A 14,018-nucleotide genomic window follows, 5' to 3' on the forward strand; every position below is an offset into this window, starting at 1 on the left:
CATGAGATATGATACTAATTTGTTTGTCGAAAAATCTACCATACTTATCCAAACACTTCACATCAGACTCGCATCACATACTATTACAAATGCTCTGCCCTCAAAGATTTTTTTCTTAATGATAACACATTGAGTTTCAGTACGTTTTGAAAAATTCCACTCACAGTTGTAGCATCAATTTACAATATACAGATTTTTTTTGGCAATCACAGCATCTGGGATGCTGGAAAATGTGAGCATGCATTAAAACGCATAGTATTTGATGACATCATCAAAGCCACAGTAAATGTACATTCGTGAAAAGTTTGGTTTGCCAAAGTGACAAACAACATGTAAGATGCACTATTGGAAGACGCTCAAAGTCTTTCCTGAAAATCCTTTCAGATTTAGAGAAAAATATTCACACCATCAGTTTCACAGTTTATGTAACGCTCACTTTATTTGGTTGGTAATTATGCAACAACAATCTTACGATCATAATTAATGTTTGATTAAAAAATTGACCTGCAATTCCGATTTTTGATTTAATACAATAAAGGATTTCTGTAATAACAACATTATCAAGAATAAATATACGAAAATATGATTAACATGAAACTGTTGAGGTGAAGGTCTGAAACATACGACCTGTGAATTTCTCATTTTTAGTTCCAATTTAATTAGTTCTTTTTTGAGATATGCAAACAATTTACATTTTATTTTCTACCCCTGGAATTGATTCTTATAGTATTTTTAAAAAGTTACATTTATTAAATGAAAATAACGTGTTAGAACCAGTGTCCTCAAATTAAAAAACAACACTCATAATGTCAACAGTGTATTTAAAGGGACTCTTACCTTTGTTGCATTTGAGAATTACAGCACATTCAAATCATCCCGCCTTCCTCCAATGCCCCACCCCCTCGTTCCCATCCGCGGTGTTTTTTTGAAGAAACTTTATTTACAAGCAGACTTACAATACTGCCTCCGCGCACGCACGTGAGTTTTTGTTTACCAAAGCAATGGATTCGGATTCAGAAGCACCGGTAAGTTATATACATTTACATTCACATATGATGACGGGCCCGAATGCGCCACAAGAAGCAGACGGAAAACCTGCATGTCCATGCAGCAAACAGACAGGCATGTCGGCAAATAAGGTCCTTCGGTCCGAAGAATTTTATTGGTTGAAGTTTTCACTAAATATTATGAGAGTGAAATAATTGTTTGTTTTTACTCCTGGTGGGTCTGTCTTGCATTTTAGAGTGTCATTACCTTATTAATACCAATTTAACCTTATCCAAAAAAAGTGTAAAAATGCAACAAAGGTAAGAGTCCCTTTAATGTGTTATGTACGATTTACAAACTTTCTCCAACATCCACCTCCGCATCGTGCTTTTCCATGCAGCCACAGTTTCCCCTTAACCTTCAAACTGCTTGGGACCAGGACTCATCCAGCTGAGCGCAGTGGCCAACTGCCAAACTCAGTGGCCCCGGAGACCCCAGGTTCACTGTCTGGGGCCTTTTGTGGTAATTTGATTTATTGATTAATATAAAAACTAAAATGAATGGCTTCGGGGGCGACTCCTGCATCTGTGCCTAATCTCTTGTGTAATGACCCTGTCCGCTATTAATACCTCTGACATTTCAGGGGATGTTGTGCAAACACAGGGCGCCAATCCTTGAGGTGTGTTTACCGGGAGGTGTAGCGGCTCTCCCGGTCCCTCGGAGCGGCCCCGGTCCAACTGTGAGTCCGCTCCAGGCTCCGGACCAGTGACGATCCGCTCCTCGTTCTCCTCCCTCCCACCTCCCCGAGCGCCGCGCCGTGATTGGCCGCTTGTCAGGAAGAAAGAGCTGCTGTGTGGAGGCCGAGCTCTCAGACACAGGCAGGACCCGGGCGATGGAGCAAAACCACCGCGGAGGCGATGCCCACTTCCCCGCACACTCCTAACGCGTATTGAGCAGCTGATCGTCAGTGGCAGCACAGACCGAGTGTCCGTGCTCCTGGCGCCGAGGCCTCTGTGACTGCCCCCCCCCCCTCCTGCCTGCTGGTCGCGGTGATCCAGACCCGCTGAATCTGCTCCGTGGCGACGCAGCCACAAACACGTTCAGGGATCCAAGTGCTCCAGCTGCCCGGAGGAGGACGCGCCCGGCCCGGCTTGTTGCTGCCGGTAGCAGCTGCTCACTGCCGGGACTCGTAAACAACCAGACACCGCTCCAACTCCATGGAAGAAGTCGGCGGCGGAGCTCCGTCTGGTTTGGCGCATGAGGAGCTGCTGTACGACTGAGCCGCGCGCAGCTGGTGTCCGGGTGAGAGAGCCGGATTTATTTGTCCGGAGCGTCGGACCCGCGGCAGTTTGAAGCCTCTCCCCCCGCATCAGGTAAAGTGGAAGCCGCACACACTCGCGTCGGAGCGCCGGCAGCGACCTCACCTCACCGGTCCCACTGTGGCCGCTTCCGACCCACCCGTCCCCGCTGTGTTTCTCACACCGCTCTGTGTTGTGTCTGTTCACTTATGGTAACCTTAGAAAGTCCTTGTGCTTCGATCTACACATTTATATGTGTGTGTGTGTGTGTGTGTGTGTGTTTGTGTGCGTCTACATGAGTCAGAGCGCAGGCAGTAATGCAGCAGAATGAGGCTTTATCTCCCATCCTGCAGAAACCAGGGGGATAACGGTCCTTTAATCCCCAATAAACCTCAGTGGCCAACGGAGGGGCAGAGGATGAGGACTCGGTCAAACCCTCAGAGTTTCCCCCGCTGACGCAGCTCGTCTGCCCGTGTTGCAGAAATGTGGACAAGCGGTCTTTGATGTCTTTGATAAGTATGCTAATGCTCGTCCCTGTCCACTTCTTCTCAGCAGCCGCACACAACAGTGGAGGGAGCTGAGAGGCAACAGTTGTACACAGACAGTAGTAACACAGGGGATATTAATAATGACACATTGGGGAGCTTACACCTGCTTTTACCCCCCCCTTCAGCAACTAATTCTGCAGATTAGGAATTCTATGTAATATATCCTAACATTGTTACATTATTTACAAATGTCCTTGTGACCACAATTTATATTTTGCCAAGACCCAACAAACTTGAGTCGTAAGATAAGTTAATTTATTACAAGCTTATTAAAAACTTCCATCGTTTTTTTTCTACTGAATCAACATCTTAACAGTCCATTCGGCATTGTCCTCTGAAAGACCGGCATCGATTCAGTTTGTCTGAAAAACAAGGGGGGAAAAAACAACAACCCAAAAACCTAAAAAAAATACATCGACCTTAGGTTTCATTACTTTATAACGGCTGCTTTCTTATAATGCACCAAGGTATGGATTAGTAATATAACTGAGGCAAACAAAACACTACAACAGTACAAAGGGGATTTAATCAGTCATAATTATTTATTCATTTAAGTATTTCTTCAGTGATGGAAGAATAATAGGGAGAGATAGGTCGCTGCCCTATCACTCCCCACACAAAAATCATAGATATTATTACTGAAAAGTAATTTTGAAATGATATTATAAAGGTAGTGAGTTGATTATAACATGCAATAAAATGTGGATTTAAAATGTTCTACCTTGTCTATGGTTACTGATTGGTCAGGTATTTATAACCTGATCCTGGTTGTACATGCACATTCCCTCTCAATACAAGACAGGATGTCAGGGAACCGTTTTCCTAATAAGGCCCATTCCAGCTTTTATAACAACCTTTGTGGGCAATTCAAATTTGAACATTCAATACACCAACTGAACTGCCTCTCTTTGGCAAAGCATTTGATGTCAGATGGTAGTGATGGGGATGCTGATGATGACAATGCTACTTGCAGCAGGTTTTAGCCAAAACAAGTGATCCAACACACAACAATGGCTGGTTGGTGTGAATTTGTTTGTTTCATTGTAGGACAGAGAGAAAAAGTGTTTTTGTGCCTCAGTGGTTGTTTCAATATTTGTTTCATGTCCAGCTGTAATGATGCATGTCTCTATAAACTACACACACAGGCTTGTCAAGTGAAAATAATAGTTTGTCTGTTGCTCTCGGCAAACATAATATTACACATCTACTTTTCTTGACAGTCAGGTTGTTGGGAAAAATGTTTCCTGTTCCCCACAGCGCCTCCCAACAGGTGGCAGCAGAAGGAAACACTGGCACAAGGGCACGCAGTAGTGTCGTAATACATCTGTAGCTGGGAATAATTGATAAATCGCACTGGAATGAGTTGTTGACCTTGAGCTTGGTCGAAGGCTAGAGTCACAGCAACGTTGAAAATAAGTATACTTGAGACAAGCTCTGCCCTGATCAGCTGGCATCATGGTCCTCTTTACTGTCAATTTACATGTTGATGATTCACCACAAACCCAAATCCAATGTTGATTCAGCTCAGCAAATACAAACATTACATTACAACTATTTAAATACACCGTTAAGCACCATCATATAATTTATTTATTTAAATTGACTATACATCTACTGTAAATGAATGAATTAGCAGAGGGTGCATTTAAGGCTGATGGGGAAATTATCATGCTCAATGTTAAGTATTCATGTGGGCAGAATACAATGCAGCGCCACACAATTCCCAGTCTTACAAACCAGTACTCAGTAATGGAACTGCAATGAGCCTGTGATGGCACAGTAATGTCTCTCCATGTCAGCTGTAGGGAGTGAAGCATTCAACAGTGTAGTTTCTTTACACAATCAAACGACTGGCTGCAAATTGAAGAAAGAAGCAGTGAGAAGCAGTCACACACAGTGGTGTTTTGTGTTTACTTTAGGCTACACTGTCATGAGAAAACAGCACCGTTACCTGGGAGAAACACAGATCTGCCTGTTGCACGCACTGCACAGATGCTAAATTTAGCTCATGAGCGCTGCTGGCTAGCTTCTTTGGACGTTACCTTGGCACTACTGCTAGGTAGCTTGGGTTTAATCCCCCTGCCCGCCGTGGAAAATCAGAACTTTCTTGTGTGGTCGTGAAGTAAAGTAAAGGATAAGGGAGCACTTGAATTTTGCGAGACATAATGGTCATGTTGTGGAAAACAATAGTAATAACAACAATGGTAATAACACTGATAATTGGAACCAAAAGAACATATGTGTGTATGTGTTTAAGTACTGTGTGTGTCTGAATGTGTGTGTGAAGTAAATACATTTTTGGGGGAAATTCTTGCAATTTCCTCATATTTTGAGCACTCGGTCAGGAAGAGTGACTGTTTACTAAAGAAAACAGTAAATAGCTCCAACAGTTACTCACTCAGTGTTATTAATCTAATATCCTATGAGGCTAATTAATAGGTTAATTTAAATTCTCTTCTCTATCAAAGAAAATGTTTTGGCATTTTTTAGGTCTTAAAAAGGTCTTATAAAGCATTCAATTTGACTTTTAAAATAGTGCAAGAACCCTGATACATGATGTTTTCTTGATATTTGATGTATGCATATATTGGATTTTGGTTAAGGTGCCCCCTGGATGTCTTTTGTCTCAAAATTTGAATCACATATTGACCAGACCATACCAGAGTAGAATTACATTTTAAGATAATTTAACAATGGTGCTTTTTTTAAATGGTAAATTTTGTCAAATAATTGATTAATTAAAGTGATATATGATTTACTCATTAAATTGTCAGAAAAAAAGTCATATTTATGAAACTATAAATATTAATTTGTTTGCCATTTTGTATCAAATGTCATCACTATCACCAACCCTTTGCATTTTAACTATAAAAAAACATTTATGATCCCATTGCTGCATCTTAAATGTTTGAAGTTACACAGACCACAGTCTTGGTGAAATTAGAATTTTGAGTTCTGACTATGATTGAACAGCTTTAATCAACATCAAATGCAGCAGCATATTCACAACGTTATGCTCAACCTCCAGCCTAGGTTTACAGAAGCTCATCCGTCACAATAGATTTAGACACTTGGCCATAATGAGTCGATAATCTCTAAACAGTCTATCGACAATCAACAACTCCATCTGAGTGGATACATAGCATATCAGTATTATGTCAGTTTGTCTTCATTAATGGGCATGGAGGATGACATACTGTGTGTGGGGGGGGGGCCTGCTCTGTCCAATGCCTCATTGATTTACCCCATTCAGGCCCGGCAGTCACATTCCAGGTGATGCACTTATTACGATTTGTGATAGTTAATGCCCCCCCTCCGCTGGAGATCCGTTCACACCCTGAAGTGACTGCTGTATGTCTGACGATGTGATTGGGAGGCTCGTTTTGATCTGGAGACCGTCAAGTGAAAATCCAGGAGTCCCGCTGCTCGCCGCTCTGACGTGTTGAATGTAGTCATTGTTGGACAGCGGGTGGCTGAATCGCTCTGTCTCTGGATTTGTCTCTTCACTGAACTGAGGAGGGAAAACACCACCATGTCATATTACTCCTGCATGTGGACTATCAATGCATTTCACTGAACTGACGGGATCTCTGGATAACAATGAATTAGGACATAACATTTCCTTTTATTAGGTCTTGGAGTTTCTCTGATGCTGTTGCCATTGCCAGGGTAGATTTGTCATTAGGAAGCATGGATTTATTCATTATTCCATTTCCATGCTCAGAGCTGTACTATATGAAGTGTTACAGATTTTGATGCAGTCTCATTTGAACTAACCGACTTGTGCTGTGCACTTGCTGACGAGCCCAGAGTAAACAGTCACCACATTCCGTTGTTGTGTTTAAGCCTAAAACAAATTAAACTTTAAACCAACATCAATTCACCAATCAACAGAAAATGGATTAATGATGAGCTGAAACAATTAATAAATCAGCCAATTAATTGATTATGTGAGTTCATTTTAAGTCATAAATGTCGGATGGAATTTGCAGGAGCCATCTTTTACTCAGGGATATCTTTTACTCAGGGCGTTTCTGAATAATTAACCTGCTACTTGTAAAGAAATAATTAGAAAAAATGGATAATGAAAATAGTCTGTAGCTTCAGAAATCGACATTGTGACATTCATGCCCCCCCAGGGAGTGGCTGTGGAGATGTGGAAGTAGGCAACGGTTTGATTTTCTCTTTCGAGCTCCCATCACTTCGTGTGAGCGAATGAATGAGTGCCACAGGCTGCCTGGAAATGTGCGTTGGAGCTCCCATTTGTACAATTATCACGTCTCACCCTTCTCTGCGACCGCAAACTTTTCACCCCACCATCCAAGTGTGGCCATTCGGGAAAATTACTAACACCGTTGTGTTCCAATTTGATCAAATTAGGCAAAGTGCAGACATGTTTTCTAACATACAGGATTATCCCCTGATGTGACACTAATCATCGCATTTCACATCTTTTGAGGGGCCTGCCAAGACGCTGTTTGTCTAGGTATAGAAGCTTCAATAGTCCCAACAGAAATTAGGGCTGTTTGCATCAGAAACATTTAGGTAATTAATTATCATAGAAATCATTCCGGATAATTGATTTTTAATTCAATATCATCAAGCAAAAGATCAGTATCCTCCATTCTCATTTAGATGGAAAATCATTTGCCATGGGGTCCACGGTCCTAAATCTTAAGAAAGCTGTATCTTGCCCTGTTCGAAAATGCAAAAAAAACGATTCAAACCATGGGCCTTCACGCTGCTTGAACATTTTGGAACCTTGCGAGGGTTTGGTTCGAGGTTCCCTGATGCGTTGTAGGGAACAGGGTGGGAGTGAGCCCACACATGAGAGGAAGTTCAACAGCACAGTTCTGTGTTTAAAGACGGGGTATTGTTGGAAGTTAAATGAAACAGTTTAAAGTTCTCTGGCTTTAGAGAAATTTGTGTTTGTTTCGTTGTGCTGCTTTACCACTTTTATTTTAAAATAATAATAGTAATGATAATAGCTTTATTTGTTTTTCGCACTTATCTTAACAAGGTTACAAAGTGCTTTACTCAAAAAAAAATCCATGGCAAAATGAGCAATGAATTATAATAATAGGTTTTCAGTTCAGTTAAATTTTAAGAGCCAAATCATAACAAAAAAAGGTCAAGACCATAGATTTACAGAGCAACACGACAGGTCCCACTTAAATTAATGGTTTTCCTCCATGCTCATAGTTAAGATGTAATAGCTTTAATCATATTGAGGCTAAATAAAATGATAACTTGATGATTGTAAATGGTTGGAAAGTGGAAGTAATGCTCAAAAATTAAATTAGTAATTCACCTGTTCTTTCAATTGGACCTGTTGGCCAATTAGGAAAATGTTAAGGATCACTGTGTCCCTTTTTTTTAAAACAAAACTATAAATGTATGTGACTTCATGATACATCCTTGGACCCTGAAGTAAAGCCACAACCTATGAGCAGTATTTGACAGAAGTAGCAGTTCTGGGACTGCATCCAACACAGTGTGGTGGCTGCAGTTGGTAGAATAAGGACCTGTGCACACACTCAGCAGTTCATAAACTAGAGGAAGAGCCACAGTTTCCTTCACACCTCATAGCTTCGAGTCTGTGATCTCGGGATTATCTGTCATCTGCTCCAGATATCATGTGGGAGTTAAAAAGCGAAATGAAGTGGGTCAGAAATGCAAATTATGTTCATATGTTTTTTTTTCTAGGTCATGAAACTTGGCAAAGAAAATATAAAAAGGAGAAACAAATTAAACAGCTCTCCTGGGTTTTGCCTCTGCATCAGCGACAGTTGATTCTGCAGGTACGACGTTTTCAGGTTGGCTGTTCATCTGTCCCTCCGTTCATCCGTTTGTCCAACTACTGTGAAAGACGAGAAGCTGAGAAGCTGCGAAGCACAACGGTACACGGTATGCAGAGTTACTCACCAGCTGTAGGGACATCCCTTTGCGGTATGTTTCAAGACATGTCCTCTTCATGGAGGGGATAAGTCGGTCTGTGGTGGAGCGTTGTCTCACTCTATGGGATGTTCTTACTGGCATTTACTGGCACCTGCTGCTGTGTCTCATGTCGTTCAGAGCATCTTAGACACTGATGGTGAAGTACAAGACACCACCCACACACCAGAATCTTTCATGTGCAATAAAACTTGAATAATTATACTCATATATCAATACTCATTTGCACTTTTTAAATGGTATGGTTTTTATCCTTTAGTCTGAGATTCTTTTGTTTGATTTTATTGTATTTATCTGCTGCTTCTGCTTAGTTTTTAGATTTTAGTATTCTATTTCAATGCTGCTTTACCGGGACCTCAGTATTTAGTTTCATTCCCTCTCATGTACCTCGTGTTTTGGAATGACAATACAGTAAGTCTTCTTGAATCTTGAGAAAGAATTGACGGAATTTATGATCATGTATTTCCATCTCTCAAAGGATCGAGAAGGAGTTGTTTCCCTCAAAATCCATATATACACACACTCCCACTCAATATCAGTCCACACTTGACTTGTGTACAGAGAAAGCAGCAAAACTTTAGCAAAGGCATGACCTTTTTTTATGAGAACTTGTCTGATATGTTTTTGCCTGATTTTGGTGCAAATTTATTTAGACTACAAATATTGTTTAGGGTACGAAGTGTCAGTCAAAACTGAGTCAATTAAACAAAATGGTCAATGATGGTGTGCAGCAGCTCACTGGTTAGCATGTAGATATCTTCCACTTTGTCAATCGCTGCTGATGGTGGATGAGTAATGGTGCCTGTGTGGTGCTGTGTAGAGTACACTTAGTCAGGGGAAAGCCAGTGAAATGTAACGCTCCGATTGTTGTGCATTGTGTAGAAGTAATGGGGGCGACCGTCCACTGCCCTGAAGAGATGCTGCTGGAATGACCTCTGACATTCACACTGAGTGGAAGAGCTCCTCTCTCTCCGGCCTCACTCTGCAGTGGGCGTGCGTTCCTGTGGGAGGAACTCAGCGGCTGGTTACCAGGCTGTTTTCATGGCTGGTTACTACCCACATGTTTACATCTCATGCGGGAACAAGGCTGTCAATCAGCCGGTGCTGAGCGCAGGCCCGGCACTGTAGGCTTCTAATGATGCACATATATGTTTATTTTTAAATGACACATGCCCTTCTTGTTTTCACTCGTACACACTAACAGTATAATCTTAATTATCCACCATTGTCTTCTGTGTGGTGTCTCATTTCATCTGCCTCTCCTCACGCTGTCACTCCCCAGTACAGGATCGTTTCTTCTCTAAATGTGACACCGTTGAACGAGACACAACGGGAAAAATTACAATGCTGCTGTCATTTTAAATGTCAGACTCGTGTCACTTGTACATACAGGTCACAGCAGCGGTCTCTGTAGGTCAGACCTGTTACATTTTTGATTTGAATATTGTTACAGTCACATAAAGCTTCATAAACTTAACTACAGAGACCTAGTTAGCTCTGCTGATGTGCTGTTCATCGTACAGCCTCTGTGTTAACAAGAGAGCCGTTAAGTATCAGTTGTCGATTATACAACCAACCGGAGAAAGTGTTTTCCCTCTGAAAATCAGTGTTCGGAAAATATCAGCTGCATCGCTTCCTCTTTGTCACAGCACTTCTGTGGGTTGAATCATTCAAATCAAGCAAAACTTTATGTACTTGTCAGCAAATAAAAATTAAAGTCCCAACTCAATAGTCTGAACAGCATGATAAATTATGCAGCTGCTATCACTCTGCTCCCAGCCTAGAATAATAATATTGTATGGAAACACTGGGGCTGCCCCCCCCCCCCCCCCTTCCCTGACAGTCGAATCATAATTTGGGGACCCAAGACCCAAGAAGCATTTCTTTCTTCCTCTGTCAGTGAGCAGCTTTGTCTGGGGAAACGTAGGTCCCAGTAAACTGAACTTCTGGTGGCCTACCATGCAGACCACCAACACAGAGGGATTTCTCCTGATGCGGCCAATGTCCAGTCTGTGACATGTGAGAGAGTGGGGCAAAGAAAATTGAGCTCCACATTGAAGCTATGGCACAAAATATAACACCAATCTATAGGTCTTTTATGCTGTATTAGTTTGTGGATATAAAATTGCATTATTGTATCAATATAAAACTGTGTTGGGACAAGTTAGACCATGGCAGGCTGCCACTGCACTGTTCCCAGTAATTATCTAGGCGGTGGCGGCCCGCCATATTCTAATTTGTCCTGCCACAGTTTCATAATGAACTAAACATTTTTCACACTGCTCTTAATAACAAGGGCTCTCCAACTTGATGTGTGCAGCACTGTTTGCAGCTCTATTTGCTCTGTGCTCACTCACTCTCTCTCTCGCCACCCCGTCCTTGCACAACCATGATTCACTGCGTGTTTGTGATTTGGTCCAGGGAGTTTTTATTATCCAGAATTGATCTTTTACTCTCTACGGCCTGGTCACTCATACACGAATGCAAAGCAAATATTGCGGGTTAAAGTTCACCAGAGTTGAACTCCATGTGAAGCCACGATGCAATTTCTCTTGCCACAGGAAGCAAGCATGTTATTCGCCCCCTCACTATCACAGATTGGTAGTGAACGGATGGCAAAGATTCGCTCCTGGAACATTCCCATGTATGTGACCGGGCCTTCAGTGTCACAGTCTGCTCATCTCCTGTCTGCTGGTATTTTTCCACTCCTCTGTCTCTGCTCCACTCTACCTGTTAGCCACGCCCCCTCATCAGGCCAACTCTCCACACCTGTGACAGCCCTGGCTGCATATAAGCCTGCTCCTGTCTCTGCTTCAGTGCCAGATTGTCTTGCGTAAATGCCTGACCTCCAGCATTTCTCTCTCCGGCCTGCTACCTGTTATCTGCCTGCTACCTGCTCCGGCCTGCTACCTGCTACCTGCCTGCTGCCTGCTCCGGCCTGCTACCTGCTACCTACCTGCTATCTGCCTGCTATCTGCCTGCTACCTGCCTGCCACCTGCTTGCTACCTGCTTGCTACCTGCTTGCTACCTGCTCCGGCCTGCTACACAGCTCACCACTGAACCTGTCTGCATCTAGGTAATCCTCCTGCTGTGGACCTTGCCTCCACTCAGCAACACCAGACTCACTCCTTGCCGGATCTCGCTGAAGATCACTGGGAACAAAGACTTTTCACCCTGCCACTGTTAAGAACTGTTTTAGACTGCAGTGAAAAATAAAGTTCATTACCAATTAAGATCTCGTCTGCCTGTGCTGCATTTGGGTCCTCACCATACCCGTGACATTCAGTCTGTCTACCTGGTCCCTCGAGATCTGTTGTGCGTGCGAGCGACCCTTTGTGTGCGTGCACGCCGTTACCACCATAGGTTGAATTCATTCTCTGGGCAATGCTGCTCCGTTTGGGTAATCATTGTGAAGCACGTCTTTAAATGCACCACAAGAGTAAGGCTGCACAAACAAAGCCAACACACTTCTTCACTTCAACTCTTCGGCGTAAGCGGCAACACCGGTGCTGTCACAAGTTTATTTACTGGCGGGAGAATTTCCACATGATGGCATCCCTAATCACAACAGTTGACTAAGCAAATAATGATTCAGTGGCTTGCTGATCGTCACCCACTGAGGATTTAAGTGGTTATTCATTATTTCCCATTGATTGGCTTTGATTCATTTAACATTGAGCCTTCTTTCATTTCCGGTGCTATTTCTCTGCGTAATTAGAATCCGATTTTAGCCACAAGCTATGACATCAATGCCACTCCAAACTGTTGTATCCACGTGACTGCTGGTTATTTACACCCTGACTCAGCTTCTATTTACCAGACACAATTAATCTGCTGCTTGTATCTCTATGTAGATATTTTAGTGTAGATATTGTAGATATGCTGGTTGTTACCGTTGTGCCCCTGACAGAGCTCATGTAAGCAGATGTATCAGAGACACGTAGCAACATGTGACATATGGAACATTTCCTCTGTGTCTCATGAGTCTCCTACAGAGGCCCTGTCACTGCCGAAGGCATGTGCCATTGATTTTTACAGAGGAGGCTTGATATTGACCCACTGGGTTGCCGAGAGAAATCCACCCCGCTCAGCTGACACCCAGCTGTAGGCCTCCAGAGTGTTTCTGATATTGTTCCACTATTGAAACCTTTTAAACCTCTTTGTTACTATCACAGTGGCATGTTCTCTCTGTCTGTTTGGCTCACAGTACTGGTTGACACAGGAGTTTTGTCCTGTTAAAACACCTCCTATAGTCTCGGCTGGGTTATTATACATGATGAAATATTATTGTTAATCTACTTATCTTAAAATAAACAAGTTTCTATTAAGTTGTCATCAGACCACATTGAAAGGCAAATGTGTATTTCTAACTGTTTATCTGTCAGTGGTGGTAAATTGAGACATTACTCTATTTGAGGGGGGTTTGCTGAACAAGTCAGTGTGAGAGAATTATTTTTTCTCTCTCTCTCTCTGATAATGTCAAAGTCCTTCATCCATATGATGTGCAAAGATGTCATCAAACTGTACAATGTATTAATGGAAAAAGATGAATTACACAACAATGACTACGACACAGTCACTAAACTGCACCAATGTTGTCTCCATAAATAAAAATTTTAATAATCGTTTACATATTAGAGTGAAAACCATTCAGCTGTAGTTTCTCAGGTTTCTCTGACTCTGAGCGTGACTGTCATCGCTGAAAGAAACAAACGGTTGGTTTGCGTGTCTCTGCACAGCCAAAGACAGTTAGTGAGAGAACCTCCACTCTGTAACAACACTAAAATGGTCGACATTTTAAAGGAGACATATAATGCTTTCCCTTTCATTGAGTGTGTTGAAGGTTTTCGTGTATGTAAAAGGTCAAAAGTTAAAAAGGCCAAAGTGTGCAACACAGGGAGCTCTTCTCCTCCACAAAAAAAACCCTCTCTTGAAGTGAAACACCTTGCTAGTAGTCCGGCCGATACCTCTGCACCACATGTACACCTGCACCTGACAGCTAGTATAGCAAACTCCCTGACAGCCAGGTAAAGCCAGGATGGAGGCTGACACCTTTACACACGTTGGAAGCAGTATGAGGAAATGTATGTGTTTTCTGAACATTAGAGCATAGTAAACCTTCTTTTTAATTATAATCCAAAATTAGAATTATTAACCCCAATATGGGCATAATATGTTTCCTTTAACATAAACTAAAGTATTTGGTATCAGTAGATAGATGCCTAATAT

General features: G+C 42.3%; 1 protein-coding gene across 1 annotated transcript in view; it reads left to right on the top strand.

Annotated features, from left to right (window-relative positions):
- Positions 1-1,880: 1,880 nt before the first annotated feature.
- large1 (LARGE xylosyl- and glucuronyltransferase 1) overlaps positions 1,881-14,018 on the top strand; it is a 126,501-nt gene continuing 114,363 nt past the window's right edge. Inside the window, exon 1 of the mRNA XM_061077494.1 lies at positions 1,881-2,360. The gene's annotated coding sequence lies outside the window, so the exon portion shown is untranslated. The remainder of the gene's footprint in view (positions 2,361-14,018) is intronic.

Source organism: Limanda limanda, chromosome 1 (genome assembly GCF_963576545.1).
Source record: "Limanda limanda chromosome 1, fLimLim1.1, whole genome shotgun sequence".
NCBI classification, from domain to species: Eukaryota; Metazoa; Chordata; class Actinopteri; order Pleuronectiformes; family Pleuronectidae; genus Limanda; species Limanda limanda.